Source organism: Prionailurus viverrinus, chromosome F1, assembly GCF_022837055.1.
Source record: "Prionailurus viverrinus isolate Anna chromosome F1, UM_Priviv_1.0, whole genome shotgun sequence".
NCBI lineage: Eukaryota > Metazoa > Chordata > Mammalia > Carnivora > Felidae > Prionailurus > Prionailurus viverrinus.
In genome coordinates, this window is record NC_062577.1 from 10,243,741 (window position 1) to 10,268,582 (window position 24,842).

A 24,842-nucleotide genomic window follows, 5' to 3' on the forward strand; every position below is an offset into this window, starting at 1 on the left:
TAAAAGCACACTGGGGATTAAGGCTTCATCATTTGAATTCTGGGGGACTCAGCCATTCAGTCCACTGCAAATAGGTAGCAGCACAGGGAAAAATTGCCCCCAACACACACACACACACACACACACACACACACACACACACACATATCTCTAGGTAACATACACATCCAATCAGTCCCCAGATCTTTATACTGTCATAGCAGGATCATAGTCTCTTTCTTCCATGGTTCCCTTTTGAATACTTTATGTGTTTTTCTTTCTCATTCAAATCTCTCTGTGATGTACTTTTTACTTGATTTCATTTATTTTTTTTTTAATATAATTTATTGTCAAATTGGCTTACATACAACACCCAGTGCCTGTCACCCATTTTCCCTCTCCCCCACTCCCCCTTCCGTCCACCCTCAGTTTGTACTCTGTATTTAAGAGTTTCTTGTGGTTTGCCTCTCTCCCTCTCTGTTTGTAATTGTTTTTTTTCTCCTTCCCCCATGGTCTTCTGTTAAGTCTCTCAAGATCCACATGTGAGTGAAAACATATGATATCTGTCCTTCTCTGACTGACTTATTTCACTCAGCATAAAACCTTCCAGTTCCATCCACATTGTTGCAAATGGCAGGATTCTCATTCCTTCTCATTGCCAGGTGGTATTCCATTGTATATATAAACCACATCTTCTTTATCCATTCGTCAGTTGATGGACATTTATAACCTGATTTCATTTAGATGAAATGTTAGTATGTTGCTGCTAGGCATTGTATTTTGTTGGCTAATGGCATGTGGTTGGACATAGGAGAAGCACAAGGTTAGTCTAGTCACTTGGAAATGCTGGAAGCCCTTGACATAGAGGAACCTATGGGATCCATTTGTATTTTCTTGCCATTTAATACATTAAACTCCATTTAGATTAGAAGGGAAATAGTCTCGGGGCGCCTGGGTGGCTCAGTCGGTTAAGCATCCGAGTTCGGCTCGGGTCATGGTCTCACAGTTTGTGAGTTCGAGCCCCGCATCGGGCTCTGTGCTGACCGCTCAGAGATTGGAGCCTACTTCAGATTCTGTGTCTCCCTCTCTCTCTGCCCCTCCCCCACTCGTTCTCTCTCTCTCTCTCTCTCTCTCTCTCTCAAAATGAATAAACATTATTTTTTTTTTAAAGAAGGGAAATAGTCTACCTTGAGTTTTTTCTTTTCTTTTCTTTTCTTTTTTCTTAGCTTGGTGGGCGCCTCCAGGTGGGAGGAGAAAGGACAGGATGTATTTCCTGAAAGAACACAAAATGCCACCTGGCGCTTACCTCCCTGCCTGTCTGGCTTCTTTCAGCTGGGAATGTAAGCTTCATGAGGCAGAGCCCATTCTCTTTATAAGGGACCTTCTTTGTTTCTCTCATGTATCTTAAGATAATTTTGACAGATTATAGTTTCCCTTTGCACATTTTAAAGTTCAAAACTAAAATGCTCAATCATAAATTTATATAGTTTCAAAAGATATAGTTGCTGGCACATTCAAATTGAATTTTAAAGTAAAACCATTACTCTTCTTTTTAAATATATCTACAGCAATATTATGTACGCCATCATCTATTTTTATTTATTTATTTTTTTAAAGTTTGTTTATTTATTTTGAGAGGGAGAGAGACAATCCCAAGCAGGCTCCCCACCACAAGCAGAGAGCCCGATGAGGGGCTCAAACCCACGAACCACAAGATCATGACCCAAGCCGAACTGACACCTGACTGACTGACTGACTGAGCCACTCAGGTGCCCCAACCATCATCTATTTTTTTTAAATTTTTAAAATTTTTATTTTAATGTTTATTTACTTTTGACAGAGAGAGACACAGAGCATGAGCAGGGGAGGGGCAGAGAGAGAGGGAGACACAGAATCCGAAGCGGGCTCCAGGCTCCGAGCTGTCAGCACAGAGCCCCAATGCGGGGCTAGAACTCACAGACCGCGAGACCATGACCTGAGCCAAAGTCGGACCCTCAACCGACTGAGCCACCCAGGCGCCCCAACCATCATCTAATTTTAAAGGCATACAAATCTCTTTAATAATTAGATATTTTTCATCAGTCTCTTTTCTCCTTAAAATTGTATTTCCATGCTACCTCTTCCTCAGAATTGTATACCAATGTAACATAATTTTATATTTAAATATCTTTTATTGATTACCCTTTCCTATGCCTGTGCAACAAACATTAAAATTTTTCCATTTTTTATCATCTCCGTTGTCAAGCATTTCATGTCTAAATCTAAATTCCCTTTGCTATCTTAGCCCAGCAAAAGAAAAGATAAGATTTCTGTAACCCTACAGTTCTAAGAGCCCAAATTTTCTTCTGTATTATCACTACAGCTATTTTTCATATGCAAATGATCAGGTCGATCTCCATAAATTATAATTTTTTATAATTAGTGTATATGAAAATAAAATTGTGCTGGGAAAAAGAAATACTGCATTTCTTAGTGTGATAGGTGGTGACAGTTTACAGTGTTTTGGTCAGATGAAGTGACACAAATATTTAAAATTGTTGCTTTATTTGGGACCCCCGAGATTATTCTACCTGAGAACGATGCATGGCACCAACAGGGATGGGGGACAGCTGTACCTTTCTTTTGCCCAGTGGGTGACAGGCTACGGACAAAGGGAAGTGGGAAAGAGAAGGCCAACGAAGATCTCACTGAAGACACCTATGTAGGCAGAGTGCTTTTAGGGAAGAGTGATATAGAAGTCAAATCTCTGGAATTGGTTTCCTTAAAACTGTGTCTGCAAAGAGTAAGTATAATTATTTGAACAGGCTGATGTATATGGTTCTTAACCTAGTCCATGGAACCTTCTCCCAGAGTCGAAAGGGGTGAGAGTCTTCTCCCAGAGTCGAAAGAGGGGAGTGCAGCAGGAGGTGACAGAACAATTATAGACACCTCTTTAAAACCTTTGGTGTGGGGATGAACTCATTGGGAGAGTTCTTTTTAGATATGTTTTAATCTTCAGGAATTCTGATCCAATTATATGTATATATATATATATATAGCTTCTCATTTATGCTCATACAGGAGGTCCTACTAATTATGAAATGTCAAAGACTATCACTTACAAATGAGAGAATATATTGGGGCGCCTGGGTGGCTCAGACGGTTGAGTGTCTTACTTCAGCTCAGGTCATGATCTCATGGTCCGTGAGTTCAAGCCCTGCGTCGGGCTCTATGCTGACAGCTCAGAGCCTGGAGCCTGTTTCGGATTCTGTGTCTCCCTCTCTCTGCCCCTCCCCCACTCACGCTCTGTCTCTCAAAAAATGAATAAACGTTAAAAAAAAATTTAAAAAAAAAGAGAGAACATATAAGAACCTCCCAAACAAGAGCCGCTAAGTTAATTTATATTGATAAATGTCACTCACTTAAGATTGCTCCTTGAAATCAGTTTATGATTTATTTCAAAAGCTTTTAATAGATGAAAAGTCTCAATAATACCACTTATCTCAATTTGCATATTTGAATCTATTTTTTCAATTCCTAAATTTGTAATTGCTTACCTATGTTTCTTATGGATTTTATATTTAATAAATAAAAATGTATATTATTTTATATTCATTATTATTATGGTAGTTATTAAAATTTATTTATAATTGTTATTTATGGTTTTATTGGGATTTATGATTTTTTCCTGTAAAATGGCTTCTTGCATATGGAAATCAATGGATAATCTTTTACAAAAAAGGCTAGAATAAAGATCTCACGTTTGTAGTCACATATAAGACATTTTACAGCAATGACAAGGGCGGAGAAAATATAAGGAACATGCAGTTAGGACTGATGTCTAAATAAGATACTATAAAATTGAAAGGAAACAGTGCAAAAGTACTGCAAAAAGTCAGTTTTATACACTTCTTAACGGTACATAAAACTGGCAAGCTATAAGCTTATGTACTGAGATAAAAAACACACAGAATAGCATGCATAGTGCCTTTTATTATTAAATCAAGAGGGAGTCTACACCAAAGTAAATTATAAATGTATAATAAAGTTAAATGTATAATTTGTTACACATTAAAAAAATTTTTTTTATCCAATCTATTTTCCATTTATATGTATTCCAATTTAGCAAACAAACCCTGCTTTCAACACAAAGGAATCAGATTTTTGACCTCACACTTCAGAAAAGTGAAAACTAGCATGGTCCGACAGTAAACCAACTGTTTATTTTCAGTTATTTGGCATGGCACTTTACATAATGTTGGCCCCGTTTTTAACTCCTTGGGGAGGCAAAAGTTCAGAAACATTGTGAAAAAAAAAAATTGTCCTTGGAGCAGTTGGCCACCGAGAACTTCACCTCCAGGTGTCGTACATGGTGTCCCATCTGGGTTTTAGTTGATGGTAGAAACCTCTTTCATCCCCACGTCAAGGGGCAGATCCGCCGAAGCAAAGCAGGTGATGTCAGAGCCTGGTCCAAGGCCTGGAGGTGTTGTGTGGGGAGGAAACAAAGGATAGGAGAGAAGAGGGGACTGGAGAAAGAAGGGTAGGAGGAGAAAATAAAAACAAGAGGTGGCAAGGCAAAGCAAAAAGCGAGCTGTGTGCTGGGGAGGGCAGGGCGGCCCCACTCCCTGGTCTCCGTGCCCGTGCTATCGTTACCTATGTCTGTTTAGGGAACTTTCCAAAACGCAGAGAAGCTCTGTGGGTCTGGCTCTCAAACTTATGCAACCAATTGTTTGGGGAACAGCCTGGAAATTTCGCAAGAAAGCTGAGTTCTCAAGAGATTGACAGTTTGACCAGGGGATCAAAGGTTTGGTGCAGTGGGGCTAATTTTCAGAAAGCCTTCCCAATTGGGAAGATTTTCCTTCTCGTTACGGCAGTTAAGACATGTGAAAATAGTAATTCGAGGCACTTATAAGCAGCTTTCTTCTTTGTTCCCAATGTTCCACGAATGTCAGTCCTCTCCAAACCCATGAAAACAAAGTAGGCGGCCAGGATGATTACCACCCACCCCCACCCCCGGCCCGATCACTGATAAAAGGAGAGGGAAGTACAGAAATAGGCAGTGATTTGTTTGGCTTGCCAAGAGGAGAAAGTCACATGGTTAGATCACAAGTGTTATTGCCTTCAGATCGACAAAGCACATAAGCAGCGTGGCTGTGTGTGGGTGGGGAGGAAGGAGAGGTTGCAGGATGAAGGATGAGATGAATAATAGTCAGATGGGTGGGGAATGAGATCCTAACAGTTGTTTGAGATTCTGAGCGCTCCAAATATATTTATCAAACCAGTAAGACCTAAAACAGCAACTAATATAGTCCGTTGCCATTGAAAATGCATAGGGGGCGCCTGGGTGGCTCAGTTGGGTGAGCGTCCGACTTTGCCTCGGGTCATGATCCCACGGTTTGTGAGTTCGAGCCCCACAGAGGTCTCTCTGTGGAGAATATCTGTGCAGAATATCTGTCCAGGCAGAGCCCGCTTCGGATCCCCTGTCCCCTTCTCTCTGCCCTTACCCCACTTGCGCTCTCTTAAAAGTAAATAAGCAAATAAACGAAAGCGAAAATGCGTGGGATAACCAACCGCAGCTGCCTTAATCTTGTGCTTGTTTAATTAACAGGAGGTGATGTAGATAAACCAAGTACTGGTCAGCAATCCCTAATAGCCAGGATTTATTCGGAATCTAGAGAATGGAATAAAAAACCCATTTCCCCCAGCGTTTTATAAATCACTGTTCTGGCCGCTGAGACTAACTCACAATCAGGGACCTACAGAAACCCTGCAATTGCACCAAGGCTTCCTGGTTCATTGTTCCTACAGTTTGGACCAGGCTTTACAACCATACCCGAGGCGTATTAGGCCAGGAAGTCGAGGGGTTGGTGTGTGTTTTCATTATGCTTCCACTGATCTGGGCTTAAAAGGCACTAAATATCGTGTGGTTTCTTTTCTTTCCTTCAAATGTGCACGAATGCTTGAATGGGATATTGTGACTGAAAACCTTCACTCTCTGCACTGATCACCTGGGGGTCTGCTTTCAACCCTCTGAAGATTCCCGGAAGCAGGCCTTCCCCTTAAAAGCAGGATCCTTAAAGCAGGATCATTCAGACCGTAAAGATCCATGAGTCCAAGATTTCCTGCTTGGAGTCCTTCTGGCCTCAGTCGCCTGGTTTAGCTTCGCCCATCGTTCAAGTCTCCATCTAACGGCCAGACCCCAGTTTCGTCTTGTGACCGGTGGATAAAGTCAACTTCACCCAAATCAATGAAAGCGAAAATTTAAATTATTTACGAAGAATTCATTCTGCTGCTCCGTATCTCCCTTCCACCAGAATTTGAGAAGCTTAAACTTGATACACAAAGCACATCCTGAGGATGGCTGGCAAGTCTTTGTTGAAGGGCTTAGATACTGAAAGAACAGAACGGGACAGGCGGGGTCATAGGCATTTAGATTTCTCTTGAAGGAACACTAGCACTAATATCAGTTCCCACTGCAACTAAATTAAGATGGTTTTTCCAGAAGGAGTTAGCATTCAACCGTAGTACATTTACAGTGGAGGCTTCCAAAAGGGACGTGTGTTTCTCCTTGCTTTCTCCACTCATAATTTCAATTAGGAACACACTGACAAACCCCAGAACACAGTTTCTGGGAGAATCTTACTTCTATTATGCTAATTTCATGAACCCAGAGAAAAAGGCGGGGGGGAGCTTATAATTTATCATGGCAAATGATACCAAGCTAAACCTCTGACAGGCTGTATCTATAAAAAGATACGCGACTGACCGTTCTTTCTTTCTTTCCTGGAAGGGTGGGGGAGCTCTGGATGCGGAGGCCGAATGAACTGATGATTCAGGACTGCCTTGTAGATACAGTCCGTTCACGTAGGAGGAGATGCTGAATATCAGGGCGAATTTTGTCAGCGTGTTAAGGCACGTATTTTAAAAGCATTTAAGGAGAAAATAGTGGCCACAGTTCATCGGAGGTCAAACACGAGAAGGTGACAAAACGCAGTGGTACTGCAAAGCCAAGTAAAATAGACTGAATGAGCAAACAAATTTTCCCACTTCCTTGATGCACTTCGTCAAGCTACCTTCTCACAGCTACCGTGGTGATCAAAACAAATTTAGGTCTTGTTAGCCCTGCTTATTTCAAACTCGGCAAAATTCCCATTGCACTTTGAATAAAATACAGATCCTCTCAAATCCGATTTCTTACCATGTCTTTCTCCAATCATTATTCCACAAGTTGCGGTACCGTGGAACATTCTTACCTCAGGGCCTTTGCACATCGTAAGCCAGCTGCCTAGAGTTCTCTTTTCCCCCAGTTTGACCAGACTATCTCCTTCTAGCAATCGGGGCTCCAGTCTAGCCATCACATCAAATGTAGCCCACAGATACATCGACTACCACATTTATCTTGTTTCATTTTCTCTGTAAGACTCTATCTGGAGTTACCTTGGTTTAGATGTCAAATGCCTTTCTTCCCTACAAAATGGAAATTCAAAGATCGGGAACCTGTGTGTTCTCTTCGCTGTTATATTTCCAACATTTTGACATAGTTAAAGACAAAACGCCATCTTCTAAATCAAGATTGAGATGACTTAGAAGGGGGTAGTTTTGTGATCAGGACAGCATGAAGTCAAGGGTATGTGTTGTAGCCAGATAGAATTAGGGATGGCCAGGGAACAAAGCGTAAATTTACGGGCAGTGTGACACTATAGAAAGAATATGAACTTGGAATCAGACCTGAGCTCAAATTCCAGCCTGCCACTTGCTAGTTGTTCGACCTTGGGCAAGGTACTTACAACTTTAGTGAGGCTCGTTTTCCTTATTTAAAGGAACAGAGAATAGCCAGCATTTACAAATGACTATTTTGCAGTGTTTTTGAAAATTACAGGACATTATGCACGTCAAGCGGCTAGGCGTGTGCCTATAAGTTGTAAGTGGTAAGTTATTGTGAGACATTATCTGTTACGCTCCCCATAGCTTTATTTTCTTTTTCCTTGATAACACAGCCCTAATTTTTTTTTGACAGTGGTATTTATTCTACTTTTATTTCAAAGCCATGTAACTGTCTCATGTAACTATCAATATTGATTGTACATATAACTGTCAGTAACTGCACCTTTTAAAATTTTCCTGAGACAACTTGGGCATTTTTGGACTCAAAGCCAGTATTCTTACCCTTCTTGTTTTTCTGATCAATTTTTCCAACATTTAAATTTTTTCTGGACATAGTCCTGACTTCATTCAGGGTGACAACACCTAGGCCCAGGTGATGAATCATGTTTGATCTAAGACGCTTGTAAGTAACGTGTTCCTCGTTTTCCCCGACTCCTTTGCAATTACAGGTGGTCATATGACCCAATTCTGGATAATCCATCTAGAACTAAGGGGCAGTTGACTCTGCGTGTGTGTGTGTGTGTGTGTGTGTGTGTGTGTAGGCTGGTAGATCATTTAAAGGTGATGGCAGGACAATATATGTTACTTGTACCCCAAGTTAGCTGGTTCAATGTCACTTGGATATTTACAAAATAAAATCAGGGATGGATTATCAATTTCTTTAAAGTCACACATTAAACATGAGAGAGGTTAGGAATCTGGATTTTAAATTTCATTAATTAAATCTGGTCGTGCTCAGGATAGCAGTATTTTATTGTATTTTATTGTAGAAAACACTGGCTGTATTTTATTGTAGAAAACAATAGCTTGTGTATTTATCAAAAGCCAGGTTTAAAAAAAATCTGCTTTTCATTTTCAATGTTAACCTCATTTTATTTCCTTTGATAAAAACAAAATATATTCTGTTTATGTTGCTGGATATTTGAGTAAAGAACAAACATCATTCACAAAAAGCTGCATTTTAAAAAACCCTATTTTAGATCGAAAAAATTTAAAGTGTTTATAAGAAAAATGGCTTAAGATAAAACTGACAGAAATTAAAAAATGTTCTATTATACTATGTGCTATATAAAATATACCATGTTTGGGGATCTTGGGTGGCTCTGTCGGTTGAGAGTCCGACTTCGGCTCGGGTCACGATCTCACAGTTCATGGCTTCGAGCCCCGCATCGGGCTCTGTGCTGACAGCTCAGAGCCTGGAGCCTGCTTCGGATTCTGTGTCTCCCTCTCTCTCTCTCTGCTCCTCCCCCGCTCATGCTCCATCTCTCTCTCTCTCTCCTTCAAAAATAAAAACATTAAAAAAAATTTAAAATACAGCATGCTATATTGTAGGAGGCTAGAATGTTTAAATAACACTAATATAGTTTTAGGTACCTAGTTAACTGTTAATTTGCTTAATAGGAAGTAACATTTATGTAGTGTCACTCTGTGCAGATATCTTTAAGTATATTAATTCACTTAGTCTTCGCATTAACTCTGTGGATTTGGTACCACGGTCACGCCCAGACGTTGACTACTTGGCTCCAGCAGAGCAAATCTGAACCAGAGTCTGGCTCTAGACTGTACCTTCTTGCCCACTACACTCTGCTGCCTCCCGAGTAATATTAATCATTAGCTTTCATATGAGAATACTTGTATTACTTCTTCGGGCCACACTTCTTAACTCATTTCCTTTTCAGTGCCTTAGCCGAGCATTTAAAGATAACGTCCCATTTATTATTCCACACACTTGGGGAGAAATGGATTTACCACCCTCTCCTACCCTATTGTCCCAGGAAGCTAACAAATTAGGAGGCTGATCACTAGTACCAAGGTGCACTCCACCAGTTAGAACACAACTCCCTCGGGAGAGAATCCAAATTCTCACCCACCGTGAGAAGAAACGATCGGTTTCGGAAGCGCTGCCCTGGCCATATTCAGCTGGGAAAACCCTAGCTCCAATTCTGCCATTTCTAACCATTTCACGGCCTGGATTTCAGGGCTGTGGGTGTATCTGACTCCACCTTCTGGGGGAGCCACCCAGGTGTTGTCGTTCTCTTTTTCTGCCTGCCGTGGAGACTCGGGAAATGTGGACGACGATGAGGACTACTGGCCTGGGTGTTATGGGTGGAACCGAAGTTTCAGGAAGGGAGCGGGACAGTTTGTCCCGGCGGTTGTCTGTGCGTGACGAGGCCGACTATGGGTGGAGAAAAGAGCTAAGAGAAAAGCAAGAGCTAGAAGTAGGTAATGGAAGAGAGCAGAGGCTATGAGAAGAGTGAGAGAGCGGGGGGTCTGGGTGTGGGGGGAGAAATGAGCACTTGAAGAGTGTTGGGGAAGAAAGAGTCTGTTCTCCCAGACTCTCGCTCCTAGAGGCTGTTTAAAGAAGTTTAAAGGAAGCTGCCCAGAACCGCCTGTCTGCTTGGATGCTCCTTAGGCATCAAGGAAATATCACTCATTTGCTCTTTGTAGGGTCCCGCCCCTGCGTCTGCTGCTCTCACCCCGCCTTCCCTCCGCTTCCCGTCAACGGCTGCTGGGTGCTCGCCCTGAAGCAGCCATCCTGGAGCAGATCGTGCTGGAAAGCTGCTTTTCCACTTATGGGGAAACCACAAGGACAGTTCTAAAATGGCAGTCCCAGCTTGCTCCCCACAGTTATGCTCTTTTTCTCTCCCTCTCGCCTTCAAGTATTCTTTTTAGTTTTGGGTATGGAACTTAGCTACTAGCTAAGAAGAAGAAGAACTCTAGCTACCAGCTAGAGCTAGCTCTGGGGCAAAGTTCGAAAGGAGTTTCTATGGAATTCTGCCGCCCCGGGATGCAGACTGGCAGCTGCCACCTTATCTTTCTTTCGGTCCTTAGCATCCCACCCATGAGCTCCTGCCCACCTGTCTTAAGTCTGGTCCCACAAAAGTCTCTAATCACCTCTCAGTTCGTGATTCAAATGCAGAGCGTTCAGGCCTTTTGTTGGCTGAATTCTTTTGGATCACATTTTTTTCATCCCCAAATCTTGGTCCCAAGTCTTCCTTCTCATTCCCCGCCCCCCCCCTTTCTGGTTCCTCCTTTTTGGTCTCCTCCTTACATTGCGACATCCCTGGGCTTCTGGTTCTGTCATCCTCGCCTTCTTCCCTATTATGCGTCAAATTGCGTCCCCCTCCGAAAAGATATGCTAAAATCTTGACTCCTCCCAGTATCTCAGAATGTGACCTTATTTGGAAAGAGGGTCACTGTGCAGATACAATTAGCTACATTAACGGAAGGCTGTACTAAGGTAGCGCTGGTTCTGAGTCCAATATGACAGGTGTCCACACAAGTAAAAGGACATGTAGACACAGCGTATTCACTGCGAAGGCAGCCACATGAAGACAGAGGCAAGGATTGGAGCGATGCTCCCACAAGCCAAGGAACACCTGGACCACCAGAGAGTGCGAGAGGCAGGAGAAGTCCCCTCCTTGAGAAGCTTCAGAGGCGTCATGGCCCTGCCACCACCCTGGTTCCAGACACAGGCCCCAGAACTGTGACACAATACGTTTCGTTGTTTTTAGCCCAGTCTGTGGGTACGTTGTTCCTGCAGTCCCGTGAAAGTAACAGCCCTCCCCTCCTTCTCGTCTCCACCCCCGTTCTCTTCCCTTCTTCTCTCTTTTCTTCCCTTTCCCTGGATAACCATCACAGCTGCTCCCATGACTTCCATTACCACATACATCCTGACAGATCCTGGATTCCCAAACCAAATTTGTTATTTCCCATTTATCTTCTTCATCCATGTGTCCTGCAGGCTTTTGGAACCCTACACATTTAAACCGGAGCTCGAATGTGCTGTCCTTTCTACATTTTTGTGGCAGGTTGTATTTTCATGGGAGGACCACCACGACAGATCTCACTGTGATCTTGTTTGTCAGTCCTCCCATCCAGAGCTGTTCCCTCCCTGAACCAGGGTGGACGTCTGTGACCACTTTGATCGGTGAAGTGACTGGTGGGAGAAGAGACCTTATGTAACTTCCACAGCCAAGTCATAATGACTCCGTTCACTCCAACCTGGTTCTCTTGGAATACTTGCTATTGGAACCCAGCCACCATACTGTGAGCAAGCCTAGACCATGGAGATGCTCTGGTCAATAACTCCAAGCAAAGTTCCAGTTGACAGTCAAGGTGAGCCTCCAGGCATGACTGAGGAAGCCTTTGATATGACTCCAGCCACAGACACCAGCTGACTGCAACACATGAGAGACCTTGAGCAAGAACCCTATAGCTAAGCCCAGGGAGCTTCTACACTGATAGGAGCCGATAATAAAATGATTGTGTTATTTTAAGCCACTAGGCTCTGGGGTAAATCATTATGCGACAATAGAGAACTTGAGCAGCTCTCTAGTTTGGTCGAGGAAACAACATTTCCTAAGTCACATAGGCTTGTATTCTCAGTCATCTGTGATTCTTCCTTCTCTTTCCACCAACTTAATCAATATTCTAGTACCTTGTACATTTTTGTCGAGTATCCTTCTATTTAGAATCCCTGTTTCCTTGTCTTGTGGATACCATTGCCTTAATGTGTATGAAAGAGGGTGAGGACTGAATCTGATATCTCAGCCCCAGCCTCTTCCTGATTGAACCCATCCTCAGGCTGATGGTAGAATGGTCTTTTTAAAATGCACATCTGACCATGTCACTTCCTTGCCTTCTGCATTAAAAGTAATGTCCTCTTGGCATGCCTGGGTGGCTCAGTAGGTTAAATGTCTGACTCTTGGTTTCCACTCAGGTCATGATTCCATGGGTTGGAGCCCCCATAGGGCTCTGCACTGATGGTGTGGAGCCTGCTTAGGATTCTCTCTCTCTCTCTCTCTCTCTCTCTCTCTGCCTCTCTTCAAATAATAAATAAACTTAAAAAAAAAGTAATGTCTTCATAGGCAAAGATACTCCTTATGTAAGGTCTTCCTTAGATGGTTCTGAAAACTTCCTTCTAGTCTCATCACTTGGCTTAGTACCCCATGCCACCTGCATCCGAGCCACTTTAGAGAATTCATTTTGTCCCAAAGACGCATCTTCTCTGCTTCTCTACCTTTGCCCGTGATCTCTTTTCTTCCTGGAGTGGCCTTATTAGTTTTTGCTGTCCAACAAACTCTCATTTATCCTTCAAGACCTAGATTACATATCACTGCTTAGAAGAACTTTCTTGGAACATCCCCTTGTCTCTCAGTAGAGTTACTCTTCCTCTCCTCCTGCAATACATCTCTTCATTGGAATGTTTTTTTTTCTCGGTGTCTCTCTCGTTAAACTGAGAAGCCCCTAGCACTAGGACGATGTGCTAGATTCAGCATGGGATACTGGTGATTCTAAGGATGACAGGTATGACGCAGTTATGCTATTCACTCAATCATCCATCTATTCAATCATTTGTTTATTCCTTTATCAAATATTGCTTACCCATGGCTCTCTATTCTTTTTTAAGTTTTTTTTTGTAATGTTTATTTATTTTTGAGAGACAGAGAGAAACAGCACGAGCACAAGAGGGGCAGAAAGCGAGGGAGACACAGAATCCGAAGCAGGCTCCGGGGTCTGAGTTGTCAGCACAGAGCCTGACGCGGGGCTCGAACCCATGAACCGTGAGATCGTGGCCCGAGCCGAAATGGGCGCTTAACCAACTGAGCCACCCAGGCGTCCCCCAATGGCTCTCTATTCTTGAGGAAAGAGTGAACATGTGACCTTTTTAACTTGGTTTAGTCTGAAAATCAAAGCCATTGCCTTTTGCCCGGGGAGCTCATAGGATACTTTGGGAACAACTTCAATAACAAAATAAAACACATGTTTACGAAGCCAAACACTGTAATAGTCACTTCACATATATCATTACACTTAATCCTCACAAGAATATTGCAGTGTAGACTTTATTGTTGAGTAAACTGATACTCAGACATTAAAAAACTTGCCCAAGGTTACAGTCAGTAAATGACATTGCCAGGCTTGGATCTAAGTCTGTTTAGTTCTAAAAGCTCATTTACTTTCCATAGTAGGTCACATTTTTCTTCTTCATTTAGCTTCAGTGGTCACCCCCTTAGTAATTACTGCGTTGTTACCATTTCCCTGACCACCCAGGTGTCCATCCGGTGAAGTAGCGGGGGCGGGGGGGCATACAAGCCCTGACGGCCTTCCCACCCAGCTCCCCAAATCCCCATTCCCCCCCCCCCCCCCAGCTGTCCGGTGAGCTGTACTTGACTTCCCTTCCCTCCTCGGTTGTCTGGAGCAATCCAGAAGGCGAGCGTTCACGGAGGGCACAGACAGAAGGCCCGTTAGTCCAGCAGAGACGGACTCGGGCAATCCTAATTGGAGACAGTCTTGTATTCAAATAGGGCACGTGGGAGGAGAGTCCCAGCTGAGTAAGGGCTGTGGGTGCGGTGGTGGCATCTATGTGTGGGTCTTTGTGTCTGCGTGGGAGTGAGGCTGCAAGCACACGTGTTGTCTGCTGCCCGAGGCATCTGTGGCTGCCGTGGTTCTGGCTACCACTGGGCGTTTTCGTTGTCTGCCTGGCCACGTGCTCCTGGGCGCACATGTGGCTTCCGCGGGGTGCGCCGCTTGTGTCTGCGGAGGGGTGTCTGGGCACGTATGTGGGAGTGCTAAAGGAAGAGCTGACTTCTCAGCAGAGCTTCCAGATTTCCATCCAGGGCCCGAGCGTCCAAATGAAAACAATGGCAGAAGCATAAATGACATTTGCTACTGATACCTGAACCAGGAGGCCAGAGAGGGGCATCGACGATGCATTATGGCCCCTTTCTTCTTCTCTTTCCAGCCTTCAAAGAATCTGCTCCCCGTCCGTTCCCCATCCGCACCTCATCCCTTCTCTGTCCTGGTGAATTATTGGCCACTCCGCCCGGGCGTCATCAAACTGAATGATCGTTCCGGGTTTCTCCTCAAACAGGAGGGGAAGGCTGTGAGGTCTGGAGGAGGCTGGCGGGAGAAACGTCTAGACAGGAGGACACAGGAAGCCAGTGCCTGGGCTGTCACGTCGAATCTGCACATTGCTTGCCAGGCACTGTGTTATAATACAGTCATACCCCTTCCTCAATGTCCCCAAGTGGCAGGCCGACACCCTAGAGGAGATCTAAGGTAAAATAGTAATTGGAATTACGATAGAACGTGAAACAAATCAATCAATGCAAGTTCTGTTTGTGCCGTATCAATTTGCAAAAGTTTTGGCTTTGATGAACAATTTACGAAAAAATGCAGAGAAAAAATCTATGAAAACCATCTAACACAAAGCTCCTACTAATACTCGAATCAGACTTTACCCACCTCCAAATATTTTATTTATAATCTCTGCTTCGGCTGGTGACTCTTATACTTAGAAATGAAAAATTCTTATTTTTACACTTTTTGATTTGTGGACAGCTGGAGGAAGTATATTTGAGAGAGAGAGAGCGAGCGAGAGAGAGCGAGAGCGAGAGAAGACAGAAGAAAACAAAAGGCAGAAGAGAGGGAGGGAGTTAACAGGCCCGGCAGATATTGAGGGATTTTTATTTTTCTGTTGAATAACAGCAGTACAATCAAGACAGCAATGAGATGCTTCCTCCTAAATTGGAAATAGGGGAAATAAGTTTTGCCATCTGTGGGAGTAAGTCTGGAGACTGTCTGTAAATATGTTCCTGAAGTGTTTGGGAACACACAAAACTCCAGTTAAGGTCACCTGGGTGTAATTTCAAGCAGGCGGTTCTAGAATGTGATTTTAATTTAGTAATTGGAACCCAATTGTGTTGTACTTTCTACGGCGAAAGAGTTGAGTACAGAGAAGACAGTTCTGCCTGGACCAATGGGAAAGGGCACTACAACTGGGCAGTCTGGACACAGGGACCTGGGAGACCCAGAGGCTCGGTCAGCGCAGGTGCTGTGGGGCAAAGCTTCTTCACCCTCAGCCCCGTCTCTAGCACGCAGGTGAAGCTTTGCTTAAGGTCATACGTATTTCCAATTGCTTCTATTCTCTGCTTCGCTAAGTCGCGTTTTTATTATGGACTGTTCTGCTCATGAGAAGGTGGTATGATGGATGGGGAAGGATCATGATTCCAAACCCTGGAAGGAGGGTTCATTCCAAAATAAGTGGAGGAAGAGGCAGTCAATTGGGTTGATCAACATCAATCTACCAGGAGTTCGATTAGTTTGAGACAGGCTTCCCAGGACTGAGGACAATGGAAAGACACCGACAAGGTAAGGGCCAGATCCAGAACTGTGTCCCCTGTGCAGACTGTTAGCGGCCAGGAAGCTGGCTTTCTTCTGGAAAGCACTTTGCTACTGACTACGTTGACTACTTAATACTGTTGGGTCATCCTTTGGCAACAGTACCTATAGAATGGGATAAAGCTTGTCGGTAAATGCAAACTTCCAACCTTCTTCCCTGACGCTGAGAAGTACTCTAGCGTGGCCTACTTCGGGCTTTTTCTTTTCCCCACGGGGCAGCCGCAGTCCTGATTTGCTTGAATCTTTTTTGTTTTTGGTTTTTAAGAGTTTGTGATGAAGGATTGAGAGGAAAATGTTGGGGGTAGAAAGGTAAGAAGACCAGTGCGTCAAGGAGACTCACGGTGGTCTGTGCGAGAAGTGGACTGAAGAGAGAAAGAAGTGGTCTTGAAGGACTGTGTGTCAACTTCCTGGAGTTGGAGGAGACAAAAGTCAAATTCTTGTTATTCTGAAATTATTTTGGGGGAGTGAAATGGAAAGACTTCTTTTCTTTCTTTTTTTCTTTTCTTTTTTTGTGAACTTTACACCCACTGTGGGGTTCAAATGCATAACCCCAAGACCAAGAGTCACATGTTCTACTGACTGAGCCAGCCAGATGCCCTAGAACACATTCCTTTTAAAAAAAAAATTTTTTTTAATGGTTATTTTTGAGAGAGAGAGACACACAGAGAGAGAGAGAGCAGGGGAGGGGCAGAATGAGACGGAGACACAGAATCTGAATCAGGCTCCAGGCTCTGAGCTGTCAGTACAAAGCCTGACATGGGGCTCGAACCCACAGACCATGAGATCGTGACCTGAAACGAAGTCGGACACTTAACCGACTTCAGCCACCCAGGTAGAACGCATTCCTTTAAGTTCAACACCTGTATGGATCAAAACAAGTAAGCTGTAGTTTTAGGAAGATTCCACATAAATTCTGGGCTGCTTATGTTTCGAGAAGTTTGCTCATTGATATTTTCATTTTCAAGCCCAGGGAAGCCACCCTCTGCTATTGCTTAAGATGCCACGTGTTAAACCAGACTGTGCCCTGATGCACCAGGCTTTATATCCAGCTACCTATTGGCCATTTTCATTGGGATCTCCCTTCAGCAGCATTTCGAAGCCTTCTCCTGGCATGATTCTTCTCTCAGTGAATGGTACGATTTTGTGCCCAGATTTCTAAACCAAACCTCAGGAGTCTATCTTAGCCTTTCCCTCTCTGATATCAACCTCCAGTTTGTCTATTTTAATTCCTAAATATTTCTAAAATTTGCCCACTCATCTCCATTCCGCTGCCATGACTTTGGATCTGACCAACATTATCTCTCGCCTGAACAGCTGAAATAGGTTCCCAACTGGTTTTCCGGTCTCCAGCCCTCTCTGACCCAGAACTCCAGATGGAAATCGCGCCATTATTTAGTTGTGCTCCTGTTTGGACTCTGCCTTTCCTATAGGGTTCTCTTTAAATATCAATCCCGAGTTTCCTTCTTTCCTTTGTGTATATGTGTTTTATATTGATCATATTCTTGAGTGTTTCCAATTACTGCATCTTAAAGTCTATCCTATTTAATTTTTACCACCTTTTTAAAAAAGGCAGCAAATCGGGGCGCCTGGGTGGTGCAGTTGGTTAAGTGTCCGACTTCAGCCAGGTCATGATTTCGCGGTCAGTGAGTTCGAGCCCCGCGTCAGGCTCTGGGCTGGTGGCTCAGAGCCTGGAGCCTGTTTCCGATTCTGTGTCTCCCTCTCTCTCTGCCCCTCCCCCGTTCATGCTCTCTCTCTGTCCCAAAAATAAATAAACGTTGAAAAAAAAATTAAAAAAAAAAAAGGAAGCAAATCAACACCATTCACTCTTTTTTTTTTTTTTTTTTTACCCCCGCAGAGACCTCCTTCAGGGAATTTTTGTCTAGCTGTCTGGACTGGTTAGACCTATCACCGGGGGCTTTTAAAAATTTATTTGTTTGCTTTTTGTTTATTTTTTATTTAAGTTTTTATTTATTTATTTTGAGAGAGACAGTAGGCACATGAGTGGGGGAGAGGCAGGGAAAGAGAGAGGGAGTGAGAGAATCCTAAGCAGGCTCTGTGCTGTCAGTACAGAGCCTGATGTAGGGCTCAATCTCAAGTACCATGAGATCATGACCTGAGTGGAAATCAAGAGGGGGACGCTCAACCAACCGAGCCACCCAGGTGCCCCTGAGGCTTTTTTTTTTTTTTTTTTGTCTTCCCACATTGGACACACAATTTGCTGGATCCCATGCCTTCCTTGTTTTTTGGTTTATTCCTGCAAGTGATAGCCTATGAAAGGGTAAATGTGAGTAAATTTTGTAGTCTTTTCCTATCTTAAAATAGGCTTATTCTGTTCATATATTGATTGATAGTTTGGTTATAAAATTCTAGGCTGGGGGCACCTGGGTGGCTCATTTGGTTAAGTAACTGACTCTCGATCTTGGCTCAGGTCATGATTTCACGGTTCTTGAGGTCAAACCCCATATTGGGCTCTGTTCCGACAGTATGGAGTCTGCTGAGGATTCTCTCTCTCCCTCTCTCTCTGCCCCTACCCCACTCACTTACACGCAGGTGCATGCTCTCTCTCTCAAAAATAATAAACAAACACTTAAAAAACATTCTAGGCTGAATTACTCACGATAGCCAAGACTTGGAGACAATCTAAAGTGTTTGTCAATGGATGAATGGATAAAGAAAATGTGCACATACACACAATGGAAAATTATTCATCCATGAAAAAAAAAAGGAAATTCTGCCTTTTGTGACAACATGGGTGGGCCTGAGGGATTTTGCTAAATGAATAAGTCAGACGGGGAAAAACAAATACTTCTTGTCCTTCCTTACATGTGGAAGTTAAAAAAAGCTGAACTCATAGAAACAGAATAGTGACTTCCAGGAACCAAAAGTGGGAGAAATAGGGAAATGTTGATCAAAAGGTACAAACTTCCAGCTCTAAGATTATTAAGTTCTGGGGGTCTAAAGTACAGCATGGGGACTTTGATTAACAGTACTGTATTACATGCTTGAAAGTTGTTAAGAGAGTAGATCTTAAATGTTATCAGCACACACACACACAAGGAGGCTATGTGAAGGGATGGAGGTGTTAATTAACCTTTACTCTGGTAATTGTTTTGCAATATATCTGTATCAAGTCATGAAAAACATAAATAAAATAAATAAAATTCTAGGCTGAACGTAAGTTCTAGGCCTTGAACTTGAAGATATTGTTCTCTCTCATATGGTTTTACTGACAAGAAGTCTGCTCTTCTCCCTGGAGACTTCCCCCTCCTACCCTCCCCCCCCACGGCCCCACAGCTTTATTGAGATATAATTAACATACAACATTGTATAAGTTGAAGGTATACACAGTGTTGATTTGATACACATATATATATTGCAAAATGATTGCCTGGAGGCATTTATGGTCTGCTTTTTTTCATTTTTTACTATTTTCAAGGATTTTCCTAAATGTGCTTCTTTTCTCATCTACATTACTTGGCATTGGGTGGAACCATCCATTTTGAATTTCCCTTCCAGTTTGAAAAATATGTTTTATTTCTCTGATTATTTCTTCTTTCCCTCTATTTATTCTCTCATATCAAAACTCTTACTACTTGATGTTCGATCTTCGGGATTTGTCTCTTAGGTCTCTTATCTTTTCCCATGTTTTCCATTTCTTTTCCTTTTTACTCCAGGAGTAAAGTAAGATCCAGGCAACAAACCAGCCTATGTCTTTCTATTCTTCTAGTGAAGTTTTATTCTGGAAATTTGATTTCTAACTCAACTTGATACACTCTTACATCATATGTCAATGAAACTAGAGGCCCTGTTACAACCCTGGATTCTTCCAAAATGCTCCCACTGTGCCTTTTCTACTTGGCTCTCTCGGGCTCTCTTGGCTTTCTCTCCAACTTACAGTCCTGTTTTTCACCTTTGCTTTTGGCACGGGGTGTTCCAGAACAATATTTTGTAAGCTGCTATGAGACATCTCTTTAGACCTCAAAGGGGCTTTAGACCTCATGTGGACTTCCATAAGCACTGCTACTCTCAGGCTCAGCTTATTGTCAGCTGACCACAGCCTGGAAGAATCCCCTGTATTATCACTGCTACCGTTGTGTGTGTGTGTGTGTGTATGTGTGTGTGTTAAAGGGACTCCTCTTATAGACTGAAGAACCTCTTGTAATCAAATCACCTCTCCTCACTTTTCTTTTCACCATAGATAACAAAATGTCTCAAATCAGGCTCGGTCGAAACGATGGGGTACTTCTATTACGTAAGGTGCGAACGGTAAGAAAAAGTAACTGAAAATTTCATGGCCACTTTCTTTCTGACCCCAGTTAACAATGGATGGTTTACAGAAGAGGCAGTTGTTCATGATGCCAAAACCCTGCCGGAGCAGGATACTGTCTCTGAGCACAAGGTTGGGTGGCTTGTTTTTTAATTCCAGGCTGGGTTAAAGCAATTAGAATGAAACTGATGATGTTGGCTGCACTGAGAGAAAAGGGCTGCCTTTTGTGTTGTAGACATACCTTGTGGAAGTGAAAACAGATTCAGGGAAGTCTAGCCAGAGGTTAGACTATCCTAGTTTTGCGTGGTCCCGCCTCTCTACCTCTCCATATCCTCCTATACTGTAGGCTGCCCAAATTAACCTCCCTTCTCTTTGCCATTTCAAAGCATTAGCATTAGAGCATGGTGGTTAAGAGCCTGAGCTCCAAAGCCAAGCAACTGTGGATTTGAATCCTCGCTCCATCGCTTCGTGACCTTGATTCCACTTAGCGGCCTGCTCTGTCACTGTGACATTCGAAAGGTGGCTGTGCCTATCATAGTCCATTCTCCACCCTACCCACCTGTTCTCTTCCCTAGTAGTCTGCCCTCTGTGGACTTATCCACAGGATCCCTCGATCCGGGGCTTCCGGCTGGTTTTCACTACATGGAAGCCTGAGGGGATATCTATGCCCCATTTCCCTGGATTTTCCTCAGGCCAGCTGCTTCCCTCTACAAAGGGGTGTCCTGTCAGGTGGTCCTCCCCACTTAGCTCTCTTTCTGGCTTCTGGTAATCACTGCCTCTTGCCCCAGGTTTGGGGGTGGCAAGGGCCCCAACACGACTTGCATCGGGGCGCTATGTTATCCCTTACGAACGCCTTCTACCCTGCCTATACTTTGGCAGACAGTGTTTTTATTAAGACCTCCTCCAATGAACCTATTTTTGAAGTCTCCATCTGTTTGCTGCCGAAGCCACAAACATATCTGAGACTCAGTTTATTTGTATGTAAAATCAGTATAGGAATCTTTTTTGCTCCATGGATTTGCTGTGAGGATTGAATGAGGCACTAGACCTTAAGTCAGGCGTCACGCGTCATACACAGAAAGCTTTTGGTAAGTTTTAGTGATTACTATTAGTTGTAGCAATATCATTCATCTTAAGGTAAGATAGGGGCACTTGGGTGGCTCGTTGGCTGGGCATCTGACTCTTGATTTCGGCTCAGGTCATGATACCAGGGGGGTGGGATAGAGCCCTGTGCTGAGCACGGAGCCTGTTTGGGACTCTTTCTCCCTCTCTCTCCGCCCTCCCCTGTTCTCTCTCAATCTCTCTCTCTCTCTCTCTCTCTCCCTCAAATTTAGATAAATAAATAAATAAATAAATAAACACTTCCAAGTTCTGTCTTTCTAATACTTATGGATATTGGTTTTTTCCTACATTATCCTGTTGTAAGAAATGTGTATTTCCCACTTTCCTTTCTCTTCTCTCTCATGTTTTGTCCCTTTAACCAACTAATTAGTTTCTTAAGAGATAACAAGTAGGTAATGCGAAAGGGTCATTTGTTAAATAAACAGGCCGAAAGAGATTATGGTTATCAACAGAGGCACAAGTTCCTATTGCTAAGCGACAGCTATGGACAAACAAGTAAAAATAAAAATGAGTTCCTACTGAGGGCAGGTACCCTGAAACCTGCTTGCAGGTTTCAGCTCATAGCTTAGTGAGTGAGTTAATCTATTCTCCATACATGGAGTTAAGAACAGAAAATCTCTCTACAAATAGAAGAAATCCAACCCTGCTTAGAATGGCGAAGCTCTGGCAAAAGTTAGCGGGACGAACTGGTTGACCTTCGCTTTCCTAATCTTCAGTTCTGTGATTGATCTTGACAGAAAGAGAGAGAGAGCAACAGAGAAGCTTCCCAGGAGCAGGCTTAGTCACTAGTACCTAATACCATCAAGTTTTAGTCTTTGTTCATCCAAATGCAGAGCATTGCTTTGTACAAGGAAGAGTTGAAAAACATCTCGGGAACAGATGTAAGAAAGCACTCTTTTCTTTTTAGCAAAAATGTGGTTACTGTAGGCCACCATTGTCAGAACAGAGGACACCATGCTGACTAACAGAAACCAGATGCTCTGGTAAAGGAAGCCATGGATAAATATGAATTATTTTCAGCTGAATGACCTTCAATTATCTCCCTGAATGTGGAGCCCTGGTTTTCTGCCATAATCTTCCTTTGGGTACCTGGGGAAGAGAACAACAAAAGAGCTCCATTATAGAGTGATTTACGGAGGACATGTACAGGGTCATCTACGGCGTATGAGGAAGGCAAGGAGAAAGAACCAGAAAGCGAGAGTAAGAGCGTGTGCGAGAGCCTGAGAATTAACTCAAGGTCAAAAATGAAAGCACAAGAAATATAGTTTTGTGGGTAGAGTCCTGGCTAGGAACCAGGAGTCCCGGGTTCCAGTTCTCATTTTGGTACTGACTCATTGAAACATATGGGACCCATTCAAAATATATTTACAGTGAATGAAATCTCTTAGCTTCATTATGCTAAGGTTCTTCCACCACTGCAAAATAGGGTTAGTCTCTGTAGATATCCTAATCTGGGGATGCTATGAGATGGGATAGTAAGATGAGCCACTTTCCTCTATAAACCTAGTGTTCTTTCCTTTATCTTCTGTACCGTCCTAGGCCCGTTGTTAAACATCTCGAAGATGCCAAGACTGAATAGTCATTCTCCTTCCCACTAACTGCAACTTGTTCTGCACCGGCTTCCCTTTACCAAACCCCTTTTTTCATCTCATTATTATTTTTATAACTATTACACCTTTTTAAAGAAGGGGAGGGGTGGTGTGGTGGCAGGGATTTTTTCATAGTAAGAAAAGTGTTCATTGAAAATAAAACCTTTGAGGGAAGATTCACTTGTAAGACTCCATCTCTCTTTCATTGGATTTCGCTAAATTGTTCTTGATGGTTGCGACACCCACAAGAACATCGCTACCTACATTGCTTATGGAGCTCCAAGTTCTCACTGACAAAGTTAAATTCATCCTATTTTTTTTTCTTGGCTCTCCTCAGTTCTGTCTCTCTGTCTCTTTCCTGCCACTTAAAGACAATTTCTCTCTCTCTCTTTTTAAATCTATTTCTGTTAACAGATCCACTGTTTTTCCAGAAGTCTGGTTTAGTAGAGCCTCCTCCTTTCCCTAATTAAGTTTACTGATTCTGGTTCAACAACCATCAAGAAATCAGAAATTTATTTTTGGGTCCTTGACTGAGGCCCAAGACTAAGAGGAGCTCTGGGATGAATAACGAAGACCAGATCCCATCCAATTTCACCTTCTCAACAACAATCTCTCCATCAGTGTTCTCCTCTGACTCCTAGGTAGTAATTCTCCCTGCCCCCTTCATGGACACTTCCTGAAAGCTATGAACATGCCATTATTTCTTCCATCTTAAAAACTACCCCCTCGGGGCACCTGGGTGGCTCAGTCGGTTGAGCGTCCGACTTCCGCTCAGGTCATCATCTCGCAGTTCTTGAGTTCGAGCCCCGCGTCGGGCTCTGTGCTGATGGCTTGGAGCCTGAGGCCTGCTTGGGATTCTGTGTCTCCCCCTCTCTCTGCCCTTTCCCCGCTCATGCTCTGTCTCTCTCTATCTCTCAAAAATGAATAAAACGTCAAAAAAATTAAAAAAAACTACCCCCTCACACAGTAAGACAAAAACAAAACCACCCCAAACAGAAATAACTGTATGGGTTTCCTAGAGTCACCACAACACAATGCCACAGACTGGGTGGTTGAAACAACAGAAAAATACTTCTCACAGTTCTGGAGTCTAGACGTCCAAGATCAAGGAGTCGTCAGGTCTGGTTTCTCCTGACGTCTGTCTCCTTGGCTTGCAGATGGCTTCCTGCTCCCTGCAGTCCTCATATGTGCCCATATCCCTGCTGTCTCTGTGTGTCTTTCTCTCTTCTTCTTATAAGGGCGCTACTCATGGTGGATTAGGGACTATACTAACAGCCTCATTTTAACTTAATTCCCTCTTTAAGGGCCTTATTTCCAAGTATAGTCATTTTCTGAGAGCCTGGGTATTAGGGCTCCAGTATATACATTTTGGGGAAACAAAAAATTCAGGCTATAACACAAACCACCACCAACAGAATAACGAAGACCAGATCCCATCCAATTTTACCTTCTCAACAACAATCTCTCCATCAATGCTCTCCTCTGACTCCTAGATAATAATTCTCCCCGCTCCCCTTCGTGGATACTTCCCAAAAGCTACGAACATGCTATTGTTTCTTCCATCTTGAAAACTATGCCCTCAGGGCACCTTCAGACCACCAGCAGAACACCTTCTTTTTACCCCACTTCTCTCTCTTACTATCACCTCATTTTCTGTTCCCCTGTCCGAAAGAACTTCTTGAGAAAGTTGTATATGCTTGCTGTCTCCAGCTTTCTCTTCCCACTCCCTCTTAACTCACTCCACTCAGCTTTTTGCTTTCACCAAGGATACTCTAGGCAGGGCCCCTAACAACCTTGATGAAAATCCAGTGGTCTTTCTCAGTGTTCATTTTCCC